Consider the following 11,644-nt stretch of genomic DNA (forward strand, 5'->3'; position numbering starts at 1 on the left):
CTCTATTTCCATTCTAGGATTTTGTGTTTATTGTTCTCTACGTTTGTTTTGGTCTTTGTTTATTGTTTCAGATTTGCTAGAGTAACGAAGGGCCTAAAAACAGGAGATAAGGTTTATAGGGATTTTTCTGAGGGCTGCAACTGAACAAAAACTAGATGCATGGTAACCTAATCTCAAAAATTTAAAGAGAATTAATAAGTGTGTTTTGAAATACCTATGTTAACACAAACTATTTTCTGATTATTGTAATATTTAGATAATACCGATGTATATTGGACATCAATTACATTTATTAAAAATAAATGAAAGACTAACAATTTAAAAGAATTATCCTACCTCTTTTTTTATTACCATGCAATATCAAATGTATGATTTTGCTGTCTGGTGATCTCAACATCTCCTCTCAGAGAACACGAAGAGCTGAAATAGGCTAAGGTAAGCATCATACCACACAGATCATCCGTTTGAGACAGAGACCACCACCACATACCTTGTCTTAAAATGAGAGGTGGACATCCATTTCTCATTTATACAGTCAGTTTTCATGGCTCACTAAAGGCAGTGTGCTCTTATACACACTCTTACACACACTCCTATTCGCACACTTACATTCAAGCATACAGAACTTTTAAAATTTATTAAATACACACGGAGACATGTGGATGTAGAGCTAGTGCAGCCTTTTAAGAGCCCTGACGTGTATTTAGGAGTGTAAAAGACACCCTGAATGGCAGCAGGAATCTGGCCACTTCTTTCCTAATCCTAATCCTGGACCTGCTTCCCATTCGGTCAAGTGCGAGGCAGCATCCCTACCTCCTTGTTCCCATGGAAACACACTTCTAGCATCAGCCCAGCTTGCTTTTTTTTCTAAAACCACCATCTGCCTGGGGAGTTGCAGGGCTTGCTCTAAGCCCCTTGAATACCAGTCACAGGTTTTTCAACGGTTTTCTTTTCCCTATTACAGCCGCCCTGGCAACTGGTACAAGAGGCAGAATATGAAAATGAGCACGTTAGAAACTCCAGCAAGGTTTTCCTGAGGTCACTCTGCTGCTCCTGATCAGAAACATTACCGGAAACATAGCAATGGAATTTGTAACAGCAGCAGAATAGGAGAATTTTTCTTGTAGCTCTTTGCAAAACTCTTGTTTTAAAACAAATGCTTCAGTTTAGCTTCTCTGTTTTTCTTTCCCGTCAAGCTAGCATCTCAGCAGTCCTTATCGTCTGCAACAAGCTTGCATCTGTACTTATTAGACAGGGGAAAACCTATGGAAGTGCAGGTATCAGTGTCAAGCTGCATATCTTTGTCCAGGTACAGTCACCCTTCCCAAAAGCAGACTGTGCCTATGCGCAAGTAAAGTAATTGTGGAAAAATGTGTAATATGGTGGTTACAGGAGAAGGTAGAAGCAGAGAAAGGGGGTCTTCTCTGGTTGTCAGGGATCTCTCTGCTGCTATGCACAAAAGGAAAAACGGAAGCTTTTAGGAAGATAAGTTTCAGGAAGAGTGAGGGTTCAGCTTGTGTTAACCGGTTTGGTCTTCTACCCAATTTAGTTTTCTCCGCTGGGAAGAGGAACTCTCCTGTTCCTTTTTGTCTTCAACATAACATCTAAAATCTTTAAGCCTCTTGAATAGCAGGAGCAGGGGGTTAATAAGGCCTGACTGGTGTTGCGGCCAGCCCTGATCTTATCCCACAGCTGCAATGAACAGGTTGCATCGAGGAAGCTGTGTCCTGGACCGCTTCTGCCGCCATCATGTCTCTCCCTGAAGGAACAAGTGGTGGTGGTCAAGACCGATTTCCAAGCAAAACTAATCCTAGATGGCATCTTAGTGCTCTTGCTCCTTTTTCTGGTTGTATTAGCCTGACAATAAACCTTTTTCTTCAAAGTAATCTGACACAATGTGCTTCTAGTAACATGGGTACCCTCCATTTGGAAACAATTACTTTTACAAAAAAAAACTTTGCACAAGAAGCAAATGGGTGAAACAGCCAAGGATCTCCTATTTCTATTCTGTTTTACCTGGCTTATTAACCTTTTCTTTGTGAGCTTTTATAAATGTGCCTTAAACCACTAAGGTCCCTGGGCTGGTTAAGAAGGGAAGTTATCCTGCTAGCACCAGGGCTTTTCTGCCTCCTTATCTCCTCTGCAATCTGTCAGTTCTGGCTGACGTTCTCTGAGCAGAGCTTCTTTTTCCCCCAGACCATAATGGTCATAGTTGGGGGGTGCTGCACAATCCTGGGCCAGATTTCGGAGGAATCTGAGCTGAGCCATAAGCAGACTGCTCTGGCTAAATATCTCCTCTGTTGTTTGCTCAGGGACTTTTATACATTTCATTGGTTTGCTTGTCCTTTTTGTCCCTTTAACAAACCACTGAATGTCACACAGAGAACTTGAGGCCATATGGTATTTATTGTAAAAATTCTGTTTGGAATTCCTTCATTCTCTAGAGTATAAAATGGGTAGGCACATCCAGCACAGCTCTGGATAACCTCTAGGTTATTTCAGAGCTGCTCAGAGATGCAGCCTCTGAGCTATCACAGGACTCACACCGTTGCAAAGAGCAGCGTGGCTGCCTGGTGATGGTGCGGGAGCTGGACAGGCCTGGGATAAAGCATCCTTGGTATTAATACCTCTCAACAGGTATTAATCCTGCTGGAGAGTCTTTGGAGATTTTTTACCGACTCCTGAAGGCAGGTTGTGCACTTTCACAGCTTGTCATGTGTGAAAGGGTGAACGGAGAGGTGAGCTGAGCGAGCGGATGAGAAGAGCCCTTACAGCAGCATCTGTCAAGGCAGAGGAGGGTGGTGAAAGAGATCTTTACCAGAAGTTTAGCATTTTCTTCCTTGATGAAACTAGATTCAAAGTCAGTTCAACTCTTCATGGCATGCAGCCTGTCTTTGAGAGCAGGCTGGTAAAGATTTCCACTCAGAAGCAAGAGATAGAAAAACCCTGATTTTGAAAAATGACTCAAAGGAAGACTGTTCCCATTCAAGAGTTTTTTTAATTTACTTTTTAAAAACTTACAAGCTAAAAGAAAAGTAATGCCAGAGCTTTAGTTATTTCCAATTCTCACAAAAAATCGATGAATCTGTGATCATGAGAGCATGTTGATTTTTTTCAATCACTCAAACAAATGTTGTGACTTCACATTTTATTTAATCAGGGCATCTGCTGTGGTGCATTTGCAGTGTTCAGCATTTGGCTGACAGCACCTGTTTGTTTATCCCGGCCATGCTGTCTTCTATCACAGTCACTTTCTCTCTGCTACCACTCACTCAGCAACATATTGTCAGGCTTGGCATCGATGTTCTGTGTCATTCTGGGAATCACAGGAGAGGATGGATCATTCAAATTTGCTCTGTCCTTGGAGAAAAGCAGTATTATCCCTTCTCACCCTGTCCTGGGAGAGTGTGAAGCCCTTTTGTGAAGCAGTTTTTTTCTCTATTTTGGAATTTTATATTGATTTTTGAAAGCTAGTACATCCAATTGTCACCTGGCAGCTGAGCACCATTTGATGTTTTCGTATTTGCCTGTCTTTGCATTTAATTAAATTTTTAGATTTTAAAAGCTGTTAACTGTCCAGGATCTGATATACTACTTACTACACATGTTGCTATTTAGCTATAAGCCTAATGAATCAGAGTGCAGGTGATTCAAAATGAAAGATCACGTACATAAATGCCTGTAAATATTCAACATCATTTACAAAGCACAGTTTTGGGGGTCTTCACCATCTTCTCTGTTCCCTGTGTAACAAATCCCTGATCAGTATCTCTGTGTTTAGTGTGCTGCTATGCTTTTAGGTGTGGGTTTTTCCCTGCCCAGCCCTCCTTTCTGGCTTTGACACTTGGTTCTACCTCTCCTGGAGGCCTCCAGATCCCAGGCTGATAGCTCTGCTGATTGCACAGAGCCTGCCCAGCTTCTCCTTTCATCCGCAGCCATGGTCAATTCTCCCACTCACCCAAACAACCACTTCCTTCCTTCTTTATATTGTTCTCATCAAGACTTGCCTTTCCTCTGGTATAGGAAATGCCTATGTCCAGCCTCCTCTTTAACAAGCATCCTTCTTTTCTCCACCAGCCTGCTTTACTTTGTCCCAGCCTGCCATAGTCTCCTGTCTTTCAACCCCATTCTCTGTCTCTTTCATCTCAGGTACTTCTCCCTTCCTCTTGTTCATACATAGTGGATGGACAACACAACAAATATAAACCATGAAAACCACTGGGGAAAAAAAGCAGAAAGAAGGACAGTGAAAGAAGAAACATCACAAGTAGGTGACACTGAGTTACACAAGGTTAAAAAGACATAAATTGGGTTGACTGAAAAGCAATTCTATAAAAAAGAAGAGGAGGAGTGGTAAAAGGTAAAGCAACCCAAAATAAAGAGGTACCAAGGTAAAGGAAAGAATAAACCTGAGCACAAAACCAGTGAGCCCATCAGGCCAGGGAGCATCCTTTCATTCTGTGTTTGTAGCTACCAAGCACAGCAAGCTCCAGCTCCGTAGGTGTTCTTTCTAGGGACTCCCATAAAATACATACCATATTGTGAAAGCAAAATGACCACGTGCACAAACCAACAGCTGAAAGAGGACTCTGAAGGAAAGCGTGGCTCTCCCACCCCGCTCTCCGCTCCCAGAGCTGCATAGTTCTGCTCTCTTGACAGGTCAAGTCGGGAAAAGGATGTGGCAGGACAATGGGCCTTTCACCAGCTGTTATCAAGGATCTTTTTAGCCCATTAAAACAAAAGCACATTGGTGAGGAGCCGGTGCTCGTAGGTTTGTGTACCTACTGATGTGACGCCTGGTTTCCTTAATGCAAAAACAAGCAACAGCCTTCGCTTCTCCGCTGAGCTGGAAGTGGCACAGAAGGACAAAACAGTATTTCCCTTAAGTTTTCTTGTGATTTTGACTGCTTTATGGCTACTTTCTTTCAATCTACTTCATTAAAGACTGGAAGTGGAAGCGGGGTGTTCTTCCAAACACAGTCTGATCTGGAGCAGGAATCTCCACTTCCAGTATGTATCTGCAATAATCTTCCAGCTGATTTTGCACTCTGCTCATTTAAATGCTGCGTCTTCCCATGCTGCTACCCACCCAGTATACCTCTTAGCCCATTTCACCATCCTGAGTAAATTTTCGAGCACACAGAGTTACTCAAGATTTTTTCAGTGAGGAGCATGGTAGAGGGGTTTTAGTGCCCTCAGGGAGGGAGATGTTCCTCAACACCCCTTTCATAGTGCCATCGCCTAGGAAAGGGCTCTTTTAAGGCAGCAAACATGTTCAGAGAGCCCATACCAGCTGCAAGTTCAGTAAGTGCAGCTGAGTCTGCCTAGGCTCCGTACATGAAAAGGTAAGTAGCCAGAGCAGGTTGTTCAGCGGTCTGCAAATCTTTGCAGGAAGCTGTAGCTTCGAACGAGTGCTACGCAGTTGTGGTATTTGGGGGGAAGAGAGGGGCTGTTGTGTATGAGACAGCATGCAATGAAAGCACTTAGAAACTTTTGCCAAACTGGTGTCAAATGGGATGAAAATCAAAAACTGTATGTGGAAAAAAGGTGATTTGGAAACCAAGCCCTGGCTTCCAAATTAAATTCCTGGGTCCTGATATTAATTTTCTTGGTGTATAACAAACTTTGTGTTGTGGTGGCATAACCATGTAATTCACCAAACCACATTGTTTTTACCAAATGTGCAAAAGGAATAGCAAAAAACCCTCTCACTGATGTTAGAACAGCTATTTGCTAGGTAGCTGCTTGTGAAAATTTGAGAAATCTGGGAAAAGCCACATCACATTCAGCCTTTAATTTTAGCAGTGACTTGCACCATCCAGAAAGAACTGGTGAACGATATCTTCCCTTTTCTTTTCTTAGTAACTATCCCTGTGGAGCAGATCAAAAGTGAAAACCTGTATCTGGAATTAACACTGGGCTTTATCCAAATTTGTTTGGGGTATTAGCTGGTTCACAGTGAATTGTCACATTCATTTACTTAAGATAAGGAAATAGACAGCCAAAAGTGGAAAATGGAAAGGAAAAAGAGAAGCAGGGGCAGAAAACAAGGAAAAAAAAAAAAAAAAAGACTGACTTCATGCAGTAGGACAGAAATATATCTTGTTTAGCAACATTATCATTTACTTTCATGACACAGGAATATTAGAGGGTTTTTTTCTCCTATGTATTGAATTTCTAAAGGACAATATTTAGCAGAGGATTGTGTTCAACTGGAAGCAAGAGAAAGCAGTGTAGCATAAGATATAGGTGAGTTAATTCCCTGAAGGCAGGCTCTCTTGCTCAGTCATCTCCTGCGGCCTGACAATCCTTGCAGGACAAGACATGCATCAAAGCCTGTGGAGGTGCTTTGGTGCAACAGGTACCATTTCTGGGACAGACGGCATCCGTAATGCCATCACAGACATGGATGGTCACACATTCATAAGAGTCAGGGTGTCAAAATCAGCCATCAGTCCAAACTCAAAATGAAGGCTATTATGTTTTCTTTATTTTGTTCCACCCACCATTTCAAAGGATGGAGTACTATTTGCAACCCCGCCTAAATTGGTACTGCGAGTTAGGAGGAGCTGTGGACATCTCCCCAGATAGTAACCTTTCTTATAATTCCCTAAACTGCAAGTACCAACAGGTTGATATGTCTTAGTAACATTATTTCACCACCTACACACACACCCCAGCTGAAAACTCATTCACTGGAGCTACTGATGGCAGAAAATGTTAATCTAAGTGTGACCACAGGTACAGAATGCTTCTTAATATGTGTGGGACATTTAGCTATTAAAGAAACAAGCAGTACTATGAATATTTGTTGGACCTTCCTATAACCTTTCAGTGCTCCTAGATAATTGCTTCCTCTGCTGTCTTCTGGACCTCTTGGGGATCAAACCTGACTTCACTGAAATCCCTGGGAACGTTTCCGAAGTAGAAGGCCCTATCCTGCAAGAGTGTGGGTCCAGCAGGGCCTTCCACACCTCTCAGGGCTGGAAAGGTTCACGTAAGTTTTTCACTCTGCTCTTTTGAACACAGTCATAAGTTCATTCTGCTCCTAGTTGGTCAGACGTGAGCCAACTCCAAACCAGTAATGCCATTCCTGTACCACTGACCCTGGCTTAACAAGCTGGTCTTATTTGCTCAAGCCCAAGTACCATGGAGCACATTTTGGAGCAGAATTGGCTCTCTTCCAGCCTGCTTTAGGACTGGATGTGGTGACGTAGGTCTGGCTGTTGGACCATAGTCCATGTTGACAAACTGTCAGGCAAGAGATGGATATTACACTTTGTTGTATCACTGTCTGAACTGCTAAATGATTTATTATATGAGAGCTGCCCCCCCCTACGAAAGTGGAGCTAATGAGATTGCCAAGAAATCACTGCTATTGAGTGTACAGCCAAAAAAGTTCATGAGCGCGGCCCTTAAAATAGCAAAATTGGGGGAAAAAATCCCTTTAAAGTTATTTTCATAACTTTCTCTTATTATTACTTTTTTGATTATGTCTTTCTGTCTGGCCAGCAAAAGTGTCTGGAGTTTTTCCCAGTTTAGAGGTCCCAGTGCTCCTCTGTGGGCCTCCAAAAGAAGCCCAAAGGTCAAGAAAACCTCATCTGATCACTCAAGAGACTGGAAAATACTTTCTGGGAGTTGATAATCCATGTTACTGAAATGATTGCCAATACCTATTGAATCTTATTCTCTGGCAATTTTTGGCTGCTGGTGGGACTGCCTATCACAAGAGCTCCTGATCTAGCCAGAGGAAAAGACAGGCAACTCATCAGTTGCAGAACTGTCATACCTGTAGCTGATCCAAGCCAGCATTTTGGAGTATGTCTACATTTTTTCATTAATCATTGCTTATCAAAAGGGACATATTTACTGAGTGGTTTGTCTTCTTGAAATATAGTATTCATTGAATATGTCCTCACTGTATTGATGACCCACACCCAGGAAACTGGATAGGGATTTTCATAAGATGTTAAAGGAGTTAGATGCTCAAATCTCATCAAAATTAATGGGATCAAGCACCTAAGTCCCATCCATGCCTTCAAAAATTCCAGTCCTAAGACACCAGTGACACCATGTTTGCTTAGCATGCTAGTAGGTCAGCAAAAGATCAAAATGATGGCATGTCTCTAAGAGATTGGAACACTAGCATTAAGAAAACCTTTTAGAAGTCATAGCTCTAAGTTCAGGTCAGGCAGCACAGGGAACACTAGAGTAATTCATCATTTGGCAAACTTCAGTTCATCATCAAGATTTTCTAAGGGACAAGGGGCCTCCAGTTAACTTTAGACAGTTTGTGGAATGATGTTTCTCTGAAAATGAGTATTTTAGTCAGTTTTCAGTGCTGAATTAGAATATGCCAAACTTGTGTCTGTGCACTACTTCCAGACTTTTCATTCAAGCTTCACTGAAATCCTTCTCTTTATAGACCACTTTGCAAAGAGAATGTAGTAAAGATTGTTGCGCAGGAAGGAATGATCAGTCTCTGGAGCACCTTGTGAGACTGGTCGGCTTCTTACATGCCTCATTGAAAATGGGAAATCATGAGCCTGTCAGGAATAAAGACTCTCAAACCTTGTTGGCAATCAAGACCTGTGGGATCTTCATCCCAGTGAGTAAAGGAAGTTGTGCAAGTGGTTCTACAGAGTGGAAGATTTTCCAGCAGTGCAGGGTGACTGGGCTATCAGCTGTGGGAGCTCTTGTAACATGAAATGCTCTCCTTTTTATTTTGAGGTAGCTGATGCCGATACAGCACTCAAGCATTCATGATCTAAACCTAGAGGAGGGGGGCACTTCAGCAAAGAAAATGGAGGCTCGTGTGTGGAGACCATGACATTTAGAGAAACAATGGTTCTTCAAGGCATGTGCTATGGCAATCTGCGGGTATGACCCAGCATCACCAGGTTGCTACAGTCTTCCCTTCTGCTTTGTAGAGCAGCTAATTTCTTCAGCTGCTGAAACACTGTGGAAGAGTTGAGTACAGAGCACTGAAAGTGGCAGAAGGCACTCACGGCATAGGAGAACCCAGCTGGAAACCGTCATGGTGTGCATGTGCACATGCTGGAGGTGCTGTGCTGTGGAGAAGTGTAAGAGCTGTACATATGCTCCATTAAACCTGCCAGTTCTTACGGCTGCTTTATTGCAAAGACTGTTCGGCTCTTGTTTTCTGAGGGCTTGAAAGTGCTGGGGCCTCCAGGAGCAATGCAGGGGAAAGAATGTCAAGAAACTCTTCAGCCCTCGGGCAGGTGAGAAGGAGCTGTGAGGGAGGGAGAAAGTTTGCTTTTCAATATGTAGGATATGGACCTGTGTTGGTTTTTTACTAATTCTGCTGCATCCCCCTGTGAACTTGGCAAGAGCACATAGACTTTCTGAATACATTTGTATTTTTCAATGCTCAAGACTGTGAAACCCAGAGAGAGAGAGAGAGAGATCAGGGGTTTGCAGCCCATCTGAGAAAGGAGGCAATACAGTGGGGAGAGCAGCACATCCTAACTTCCAGGATCCACTGCTTATCTCCCGCTTAAACTTCTGGCCCTCAATGCCTGAATTGAAATGGCTTTATTGGAACATTCTGCATTTGAAAGCTTGTGATAATGCAAAAGCCATCCTCTGACTGATTTCTTCTTACAGAAACACTGTTCACAAGTACAGAGGGAGATGTTTACATCATCAGATATCCTTAGTTTATAACATGGTGAGTGATTGCGAAAATTAGGACTGACTTTCCAAACCCGTTTAAGTTCTCAAGTGAACATAACACAGTTAACACATCCTTTACAGAAAACATGCACAAAAATAAGGAAATGAATGCTTAAACACATAATAAATCTTTCGCTCTCCAGAGGATAAATACACTGTGCTTATCAGGTATAAACCGTGGCCTATTTCTTCATAATCGTAATCATAAATCTGGCTCAGTTATTGTATACATTCTACTATCTGTGTATTTACTTTTGAAGACTACTGCTGTAAATTTCTGAAAGATAAAGGGATTCATTTTTTTATATATATTTACAAGTTACTAGTTCTGGGTGATTATAGCAGGAGTATTGTCGGAAAGGAAGGTATATAATGACAATTTATCTTAAAATTATATATGCAACTAAAGTTGTACCTGGGATTTGAAACAGAATATTGATACTGCTTTCAAAACTTTTTAATATATATATATTGAGGTTACTGAAGAAAGAACATAAAATTTTGGGGGTGCAACTGAAAGCTGCGTTATGTAGAAATATACCTTTCATTACAGTTTAAAAAGGAATGGTATGTTTTTCTTGGTGTGTCGGATTTGTAGGATCTAGGACATGTGTAACTACCTGTTACTTTGCTTTCAGGGATGCTGTGGTTGTTGGTGCTGTGGTAGCTCTATAGCTGTAATACTTAGAAAGCCCACTGCTGTAATGTGAGGTCTACACCCTGAGGAGAAGCCAGGCTGTTGGGTTGTCTGTGTGGATTTCATGAAGGGTTTTGACTCTGTGAATCAAAGTGATTTGTTGATACTCCTGTCAATTTGATGAACGAACAGGTCTTTTTATGGAAGGTGTTTTCTTGCAATGACATTTTTAGAAATGTGTTGTGGTTACAGAGTTAAGTGAACTGATGTATTGGCCCTGGCGTTACTGAGAACGGTGTTTGCTAAACTACCGATGAGCGCTAAGGATGCTGACAGTGCCATTTATACATGGCATTGTTAAGATAGAAGAGTCTCCTTATCATGAAGAAGTTATGTGCAAAGAGAAAGATAATGGAGGAAACCATGTATGACTTGTCATGTGTAAGCAGTTGGTTTTAGTTAGCTCCTGCTCATAATGATAATCATTTGCACATTAATTGCTTCAAATGTCTTACAATGCATTTGGGTTTATGTTCACCCGAAAAAAGTCATAAGTTATGTTTGAACCAGGACCATCTGGTTTGCTGTGGATGTTTGAACTTTATATGGGTACAAAAGCAATTGAAGAAATTCACCAAAGAAAAATCTGTCAAGGGATATTAGATGTAAAGATACCACATCTGCCCGTATGGCATCCATCCAGCTCCTTGTAAGCTGGTACAGCATGTAAGGGCACACCACTGTATGTTTTGTCTCCTCTTATATGCTCCCCCAAGGTCACGCTGTTGGCTATTCACAGAGGGTGGACGCTGAACTAGGGTGCTTTTTGATCAGATCCTGTATAATGCTCTTGAGACCAGAAATCACACCTGTGATTTGAGGTGCATCTCAATGTCACTGATAGTTTTGAGGTTTTTTTACCTTGTGTGCTTTTTTAAGATGGCATAATGCTGATAGCATCAGAAAAATTATGGGCAGGGAAGCAAAGCATTTGGTAAGTTACAGTGCCATCTATAGAAGGAACACAGCACCAGCCTGCAAACTGAGGTCTCATCGCCTTCAAAAACCTTATTTTGTACCTTCAACAACCAGGTCACTGTTTAAACCATCAGCTGGAACTAAATGTTAAATCCAACAGAAAACTCTGAGCACTGCACTGAATCTTCAGGCACTACTGAAATCCTCAGAAAACTTGTTCAGCTTTCCCCCCGGTTCCCTCAGACTATATTTTTCTGCCAGTGTTGTCCCAGTCTTGCATTTGTTTTTTTTTCTAGTGGGCCTCCATCTCCTGGTAACACAGAGCTGCTTGGT

This window comes from Haliaeetus albicilla, chromosome 1 (assembly GCF_947461875.1).
Source record: "Haliaeetus albicilla chromosome 1, bHalAlb1.1, whole genome shotgun sequence".
Classification (NCBI taxonomy): Eukaryota; Metazoa; Chordata; class Aves; order Accipitriformes; family Accipitridae; genus Haliaeetus; species Haliaeetus albicilla.